Genomic DNA, 9,303 nt, shown 5'->3' on the forward strand with positions numbered 1-9,303 from the left:
AACCAAGCCTTAGAGCTAGTGATCTGATAGACATCTAGCCGCATCTAGCCGCAGATTCCTTAACTTAGAATATCCCCAGGTGTCCGACCGGATCCGGAATTTGTTTTTGCAGCACCTCATCGCGCCCTGATGTCGTTCAGGGACGTGACGTCAGCATGCCGTGAGGGACTTGAATGACCTCACGTCCATGAACATCAGGACAGGGTTGTGTGGCGCTGACCCCGGGCACGCAGAGGTGCTGCTGCTGCAAAAAAAATCTGGATCCAGTCAGTTTGCTTCTTTTCTGCGTGCAACGCGGATCCGGAGTAAGCGGTTCCTCTGGCCTGAATGTAGAACCACTTCTGCCTTTCGAAGCTTTTCTGTATGATACCCTTTTGGACACCTGGGCTCGGCCAGCTTCCGATGAACCGGGGCTCGTTTTATCTTGCACCGCCACCGTCCTGCTCCACACGATCCAGTTTGCTTATTTGTTCACCCTGACATTCAGGGGTTTGTTCTGCAAGCAGCTTTCCCTTCCTTGCCTCAGCTGCTGCTCCCTCCGGTGAATCCAGATGGCTTGAGTCATGGGGTCATAATATTTTCGCCTCCACTAGCACAATTCTTCGCTCACTCAATACAGTGTGTGTCTTGGCTCGGGCTACCTCTGCCCTTTGGGACTCTGCTGAGTCTCTTCTATCTTCCACCTCTGAGGGCGCTTGTGTTGACCTCCATCATCTCCGCGACGGCCGTGATCTGGCGAAATTTACAATCCTCTCGCCCTGGATACCGCGGTTTCCTTAGGCCGAGCTATGGCTGGTTCAGTTGCCCTACGGCACCATGCTTGGTTGCGGGATGACCCCTTCTCGGAGAATATCCGGGAATGCCTTGTTGACCTACCCTTTGATGGGGTCCTTTTGTTTGATGCCCACGCCAATTTGGCTGTTCCGCGCCTCCTTGCGGGGTTGCGCCCTCCCCCATAGGTCTGTACTTCGCAGATCTCAGTTTGTCATGTCCTGGGATGGTTACCCTTTCATTTAGCATCCACCAGTTGTGCTACGCGTTTTTGGGCTGGCAGTAAGCCTACTGTGGTGGTGTTCCACAGGTTGTTTGTGTTCTGTCCTCTGAATGTGGTCTACCCTGAGAGGTGTTCCACCATTTTTCTTGGGGGGTGTGGTATACTCCAAGTGGGGTACCTGTATGCTGTTGTAAAGCTCTGCTATGCGCCAGGTGGGCATGGAGGTCCCTTTGGGCTCTCTACGTCCACTGACGCCATTAGCTTATTGTTGCACGGTGTTCAGTGTTGTGCCCTTTGGCGCTATCTCCTCTACCCCACGGGTTTCCCCTTGCTTGAGCCTTGCATATGTGCCTCATTTTCCTCTTTTGCAGGTTTTCAATGTGTTTCAACGCGCTTAAAAATGTGGCTACCTACTGCAACGAGTGCACTAGGTTGGGTTCCTCCTACGCACCCGTGGCTGTGTGGTCGCCCCTTTTGATTGAGAGAGATATATATATATATAAAAGTCTTTGTCACTACAAGTCCCAGTATGCAATGCATATCACATGTGTATATAATGTTGAAAGCAAAGAAGTACTGACTGTCTCAAAATTATGCCGTGATCAAGAACGCTGAAGTTCGAAACGCGTAGGCGATCTCAATTGTTGAAATGAAATATCCTGAAAAATCATCCTTGAGTGGAGTGCCATCAATCTTTGGAACTGTTGGGTTGAATATGATCGGGAGACTGTCTTGATCCTGTCCGATGGCACCAGCGTCAAAGAGCTCCCCTTGCGACAAGGCAAAGTGCGAGGAAATATATATATATATATATATATATATATATATATATATATATATATATATATATATATATATATATATGCACAAAAACTCCTTCCACGAAGAGAGACAGCGACCCAGGGGGAGACGGTAGGTAACACCTTTATTCAGCACAGATGCGAATGCATTTCGGCAGACTTCTGCCTTCTTCAGCGCCCAAAACGATCCATGAGAAATGTCTCAAGCTGGAAAACAGTCCCTCCTTTGAACGCTTGCTGCTGCAAGCCAGCTCCACCCCCAGTAATTAACTCCACGCACCTGAGAGCAGTCCCAAGTGTAGCTCGAAACTGCAAGTCCCAGAATGCAACAGTGTGGAATCCGGGACCACCGGTGCAGGAGTAAGTCACCAGTTGGTGAGAATGTCATTCCGGGGGGGGCAGGGAACAGCGTGAGCCTCAAGGAAACAGATGTAACAGTCCCGCTTTGGTGTGCCAGATGATCAGTGTCACCTCCGGTCCCCCAATACCACCGCAGCCATCTCTTACAGAAAGTCAATAGAGCAGGGGCTGAGCCACAGTGTGCTCTACCCAGCATGGGATTAATAATCCCAAGACTGCTTTCTTATCTCCCTGGTTTCAATGGTGGGCTACCAGCCCGTCCAGCCAACGCTGGTCAAGCAAACGAACTGCAGGAGTCCAAGTCCCAGTGAGGCTGGTTACCCAGAGCGCGGCGGGGGTCCCTGAAAAGCGCCGCTGGGTGACGCTGTGTAAGATGCACAAAAACTCCTTCCACGAAGAGAGACAGCGACCCAGGGGGAGACGGTAGGTAACACCTTTATTCAGCACAGATGCGAATGCATTTCGGCAGACTTCTGCCTTCTTCAGCGCCCAAAACGATCCATGAGAAATGTCTCAAGCTGGAAAACAGTCCCTCCTTTGAACGCTTGCTGCTGCAAGCCAGCTCCACCCCCAGTAATTAACTCCACGCACCTGAGAGCAGTCCCAAGTATAGCTCGAAACTGCAAGTCCCAGAATGCAACAGTGTGGAATCCGGGACCACCGGTGCAGGAGTAAGTCACAGATTTGATTTGATTAAAGCTGCCTCATTGTGCTGCGATGTGTCCCTCGTCTTTTCTTCAAAAAGGGAAGATTTCTTTTGTATATATATCAGTATTTCAGGTTTAAAGCAGGTCTTTATTCCAATGCTTGGAATAAAGTCATGCTTGAAACCTAAAATACAGAGAGCGCACTATTATTTGGAAACGTGTTGGAGATTAATTGCCAGCTGTGGCTTTACCGGCCCCTGTGTGCCACCAGACCACGGACGGACTTCCCTGGAGAAGCCGAATCTTATCTATCTATCTATCTATCTATCGCCCGTGGGGTATCCCTTTTTATACACCTCTACCTGTCTTCGCTAATGCGAGGTCTGGTCTTATATCTACGTGTTTCAAGGAGCCATTCAGTGCTTGTACTCAAGCTTGCCCTTGTTCTTCACGGCGGTGTCTTTTCTTAGTACGTTTATAGTGCACTTCGGTGCCTTTTCCTGCATCTTCGGCAATAATGGTTCCTTGTGTTCCACTCCCAGGGCCCTGGGGTGGTCCCCCGCTCTAGGATTCTCTATGCTCTTTTCTTGGAGCTCATGTACTAAACAGTCCCACTCTTCTGTGGGGGTGCATTTCCCCTCCCAGTCGGAGGAGGTGGACTGGAGATCTGAGGTTCTTCTTAACAGTTATGGTTGTTCCTCTTCACAGCTGATCTTGGCACCTTTGGTGCCTCTGCTGCCACTCCCTTCGGATGTGCCTTTTTCTTTGTGTGTCACCCTACTCTATGCCTGCGGGACAGCTTCTCTGATGCAGGTTGTCCCAGGAGTTGCGCCCTGCAAATGTCTCTCATGGGTGAGTTCTCACCCAGTCATTCAAGCTGCTTTGTTGGGCAGCCCCGTGCTCATTGTAGCGACGCCACCTTGTTGTCTCTGTGGCTGTCTGCTCTGTGCATGTTTTAGTTGTGGTCCGCATCAGCGTGCTTCAGCTGGATACTGTTTGCCGCTTTTGTGACTAGGTGTGCACTTGGCGTGTCTTTTGTTCCCTGATGTACTTCTGAGACGTTGCTCAGTTCCTGCCTCTTGCACTTCGCTTCATGGATGCTGCCTCTGGCCTCCCTTGCGTGGGCTAGCCTGGTAGGCTCTGGTTACATCTCTCCTTGTTGTCCTCTAGCTTTGGTTGGTGTCAACTTTGTGCGCCATTGAGCTCGGAGAATAGTCCTTCTTTCCTTCTTCGTTGTGAGCTCTCTCTCTCTCTTCTGTTATGGGATATGGCTAGTGCTATTTCTACATCTCATACTCACACAGGTATGGTGTCACGCCATTTTGGCAGTTTTGTGATACCTTGTCTCCCGTTGTCTTTTGCTTTTCCGAGCTACTTGGGTTGCTGTCTGGCTGCTCCGCCACAGCCTTCCCCATAGTCCGTCACTCTTGCCGGCTCAGTGCTTCGGGCACTTTGTTGTTCTGTCGCAGACCCACCTCCCCCTTGGGGTATGGCTGTGGCATCTATTCTAAGTTAAGGAATCTGCGGCTAGATGTCTCTATCAGATGTACGAGTTACTTACCTTCGGTAACGATGTATCTGGTAGAGATGTTGTCTAGCTGCAGATTACTTAACGCCCACCCATCCTCCCCGTTCTGCAAGGACCTTGCCAGGTTGGCTTCTCCACTTTGCCTCCTTTCACATTGTTGCACCGCCTTTAAGAATTTAGTGTACAGACTTAAGGCAACAAAAACATTTTAATATTTTTAGTCATTGATAATAAACCAACATGAATACAAAGGAGAACCAGTTGTATCTGAATAGGTTTACAAAATTGACACTAAGTGAAACTCTGCAATTTATTGTTTCTTTGAAAAACTATATTGCCGGAAACCACCCGTGTTTTTTTTGGTTTTTTTTTTTTTTAAATCATTGAGGTGTCTAAAGATAAAAATGCAACTTAGTTTTATAAATTGGTGTCAGGGTTAACAGCTGCATGCTAAGTTCATTTCGAAGAGGGAAGATGGCCCCTGACTGACCTCTGTGAGAGCCGCTGCTCGTCCTCTTCCCTCAATCAGCCTGAAGGATTGATGTAAGCCGATAAACCCTCAGGGCATGCCGCTAAGCACCTATCTGATAGCGCGGCTGCTCACCTGGCTGCGGAGACGAGGATTAAGTCTGGGGCTGAGGATACACTTGAGCGGTAGTGAAACTTGGCAGGACTCAGTGTCCAATCTGCGGGGGTCTGATGGCACCTAAAACCACCAGGTCCACAAAGGACTGAGGCGTGAAGGACCCGATGAAGGAGAATAGCGCTGCACCAAAGGGATCAGGACCCAATGGACGCGGTTCACCAGCTAAGAAAACAGAGTCCAAGGAAAACACGGGAAGGAGAGGGAAACCTCAGGAAAGTGGAGCGGATGGCCAGACCGGGCAGTGTGCAATGAGAGTGGAACGCGCCAGCCTAGAGTTGCAGAGGTATTTGCGGCTACGCTGGCGGCTGCTGGAAATGGTAATAGCACCTGCTTGAGAGAAGATCTCAGCACACGCAAGGTGCTACCTCCCCCCCCCCCCCCCCCCCATGGTTTTGACTCACCTGGAGAGGCTGCTCAAGGTTCCGCACTGCTTCAGGAGATGCCGGAGGAGAAGGAGGAGCAATCTGAGCCGGCCGGGTGCGCAACCGGGACAAGCATTGCAGGCACTGCCGATAGCACAGGCATCACAATGTGCCCGACAGGACGGTCAAGGTAATAAAAACAATCGGGGTGGCACTGTGAGCAACACTGTGGGTAACACTATTAAGGATGTGGGGGTAACTCCGAATATAGAAATGGAAGCAGATGCCACTGCGCATCTGATCATTGTGGGCAGTTACTGGTGGGAGCGGGACAGGCTCAATGGCTCGGGCTTGTGCAGAAAACAATCTGAAAATCGGTCCACAGGAATGTGGCGAATGTGTTCTGAGTGACGCTAGAGGGGAAAGGGAAGATTTAAACTTAATGGCCTTACGGTCTCCAGAGGGGGATACATTCTTTTCGTTAAACGATGATACAGACATATCCTCCGCAAGAGATATAAATACTTTGTTAGAGTCTGAGTCCAATAACTCTTTTGGAGATTCCTCAAACACGCAAAAGACCCAACATTTAAGGACCCTATCCCGGAAACTGAGACCCAAGGCTAAGGCTAGCGCCAGCCCCTCTAAGAATGACACAGCGAGGAAACTTGAATGGGACTACTCTGCAACAACCCAAACGTACATGGAGGAAGGGGAAACTGCTATTCCAGAGAAGACAGGACTGGTGGAGGCTCCTTCTGCTATTCCAGCCACACCATTATTGGAATTAGTATATTCTACCCTAAAGCAGATGCAGGGGGAGGCAAGATTAGAAAGCCGCAGGGCACACCAGGCTACCAAGAAGCTGCAGGGTTCACTTCAAAAAGTTAATAAGCTGTGCTCCGATATGGCCGATAGGGTAACATGTTGAAGAAAACTGCTAATTTGGAAGAAGAAATGACAAAACTACAGAACCTTAAAGAGACTCCAGAGAGACAGTCCGAGGACATAATGTGGAAACTCGATGACTTCGAGAACCGATATCATCCTCTACACTCTACGTAGAGCACAGTGGAGGAAAATGTTCCTCTCCACTCTCACTATCTCCACCACTAGAAAATCTGCTCATGGGCTAACACTCTCCATTACACCATCCCAACTTTTCCCTGGCAGAGCCACTATCTCCATCTACAACAATGGGATCATCCTATTCCAATCCACAGACAGGAGCCTTGACCTACTCGACAACCTGTTCCCCACCTTCATAGATCTTATCTCCAACAGGCGGACCTCCACTCCTAACACCGCGGACTACACAACACCCTCGACTCCCAATCGTCAATCTAACATGCCTAACCTATCACAGCATCTGAACGTCACACACCTCTCCCCTCCCCCCAGCGCTGTAATCAGTCACCCTCTCGATCCCATTTCTCCACACCCCTCATGAACTGGCGAAGATCACTCCCCTTCATACATCCCCCATACCCCCACCCTCTTTACCCCCCACCACACACCTCATACGAGCCTCGCAGAACCCATCACCGCCCTGAATATATCTCCCACGCCCTGCAGCAGGACCATCTCTCACCCTATCTCCCCCCCCCACTCTCACTCCCCACTACCCCACTCTCCCAGCTAGACTCACGGAACACACCACCTCCCTTACCCTAACCCCTCATCCTCTCTCCCCCCCCCATTCTCAGCCCCCACTATCTTACTTGCACCCCCACCATCTCCAGCCTTCACTCATCCCTCAACTCACCTGCGCCGCCTCCCACCAGCGCCATCACCTATTCTACCAACCGCCCCCCTACCTCATCCACACCCCTTACCCACAATCTCTCTCACCCATCGAATGCAACCCCACCTACTACTGCCGAAGAGCCCGGCACCGTCGCTAGCACATCCCTCCCCCTCCGCTCCAGTTCCCACTACAGTGCCCCACTCAACCACTCGCCCACGGCTCTCATTCCCAATACCATCCCCAATCCAACCCTGGACTTGATTATATCCACCCTCCTACAAGTCAAAGAAGAGCTCCACACCATCAAAGAACTTCTTTTCACACACCCCAGACACCCCCTACCCACCACTTCCGCGTCCAACAAGTCCCCCACCCTCCCCACAGACCCTTTCATTCATTACTCCCTGCGTTGGCCCTCTATCCCCGCTCGCAATATCACCCGCCGCCCCCTCAACCCCCTCTCTGACCGCGACCTATACACTCTCCTCTGCTCATATGGCCCAGGTCCCACAAAACACACAACCACCACACACCTTCCCATACCCACGATTCTCACAAATCCACTTAGGCCCCCACACTGAGTAACAGAAGCTCCGTCCCCAATAATCTCAGAAAAATCCCCCTCTCTCTAGAACACTCGACCACCCTTCTCACCCCCAGACTCAAATGTCTCCTTCTCAACTGCAGATCGGCCCCGAGACACTCCTCCGGCATCGCGGATCTCATCTTAACAATGGACCTTGACCTAGCCATTCTGACTGAAACGTGGCTAACTGAAGCCTCTACACCTATAATGGACATACTAGTCCCCCCCCCCCCCCCCAACTACCACATCATTAGACTCGACAGAACTGGCAAGACGGGCGGGGGTATCGCATGCATTTTTAGGAGCAATCTCGCTGTTACTAAAGCCACCTCCACCTCCCTTACCTTCTGTGAACTCATTTGCCTCGATATTACCAGCGAGGGCAAACCTGTCTGCTCCCTGCATGTCATCTACCACCCACCCGGGGACAACCTCACCTTCTCCCAACAACTCATGGACACGATAACATCCAACGCCGGGCGACAGATCACTCAAATCTACTTGGGTGACTTCAACCTCCACTGGAACGACCAGAAAGACGCTGTGGTGAATAGTCTCAAAACTTTCCTCAACGCGCTTCACCTCACCCAAATCTGCAACAGTCCTACACACGACAAAGGCTCTATCCTCGACCTGATCATCGCCAAAGAGGACTCTACCCATCTGGAGGCAATCCAACCCTGTGACTGGTCAGACCACCACATTACCACATTATCACATTTTTCATCAACGAAAAGGTCAAACTTAACCCGGCTCAACCCACCAAAACAAAGATCTGGAAAAGGGACATGAAGAATCTTAACCCCGACTCCTTGCCTTCCCACACCCGCAGTCTCCTCCTTCCCCCTACGGGCGCCTCTGATGTTCATTCTCTGACCGACCACTACCTCCACTCTATGACCTCAATAATCAATGAAGCCGCCCCCCTGCAACTGAAGAGAGTCTCCACCAAGAACTCGAACCCATGGTATGATGGTAGACTCAATGAAGACAGGCGCGCTATGCGAATGGCAGAGCGCACCTGGAGATCTGACCCCTCAGCACTGCACCTTAAAATGCTTAAGAATAAGAGAAATGCCTACTTTAGGAAAATCAAGCGTTCGAAATCAGACTTCTTTAGCCAACAGCTGGACCAAGCAAAAAACCGACCAAGAAAACTGTTCGAGCTAGTCAAAACCCAAACCAAGATGCAACCTCTACAATCAAACAGCACAACAAGTGATATTCCAAGCTGTGAAGACTTTTCTGCCTTCTTCAAGCTAAAGACCGACAATATAAGAAGTGATCTCCTCAATGATGTAAGCCGATACTCCAGCCCCATCAGCATAACTAACACTCAACCTAAAAACAACGCGGCATGGACGTCCTTCGACACCTACTCTGAAGAATCAATTCACAAACTGCTCGGCACCTTGAAGCCCTCTAATCACCTCACAGACCCCCTACCTGCTAATGCTGTAAAAGACTTCACCCCCCTGCCCCTCCCACTCTGGACTAAAATCATTAACGGTTCCCTTCAACAAGGACTCATCCCAGACTCCCTCAAGGTAGGGCAAGTCATGCCTATACTCAAGAAACCTACAGCTGACCCGGCCGACCTAAACAATTACCGCCCTATCACCAATATCCCCAC

Source organism: Lissotriton helveticus, chromosome 6 (genome assembly GCF_964261635.1).
Source record: "Lissotriton helveticus chromosome 6, aLisHel1.1, whole genome shotgun sequence".
Classification (NCBI taxonomy): Eukaryota; Metazoa; Chordata; class Amphibia; order Caudata; family Salamandridae; genus Lissotriton; species Lissotriton helveticus.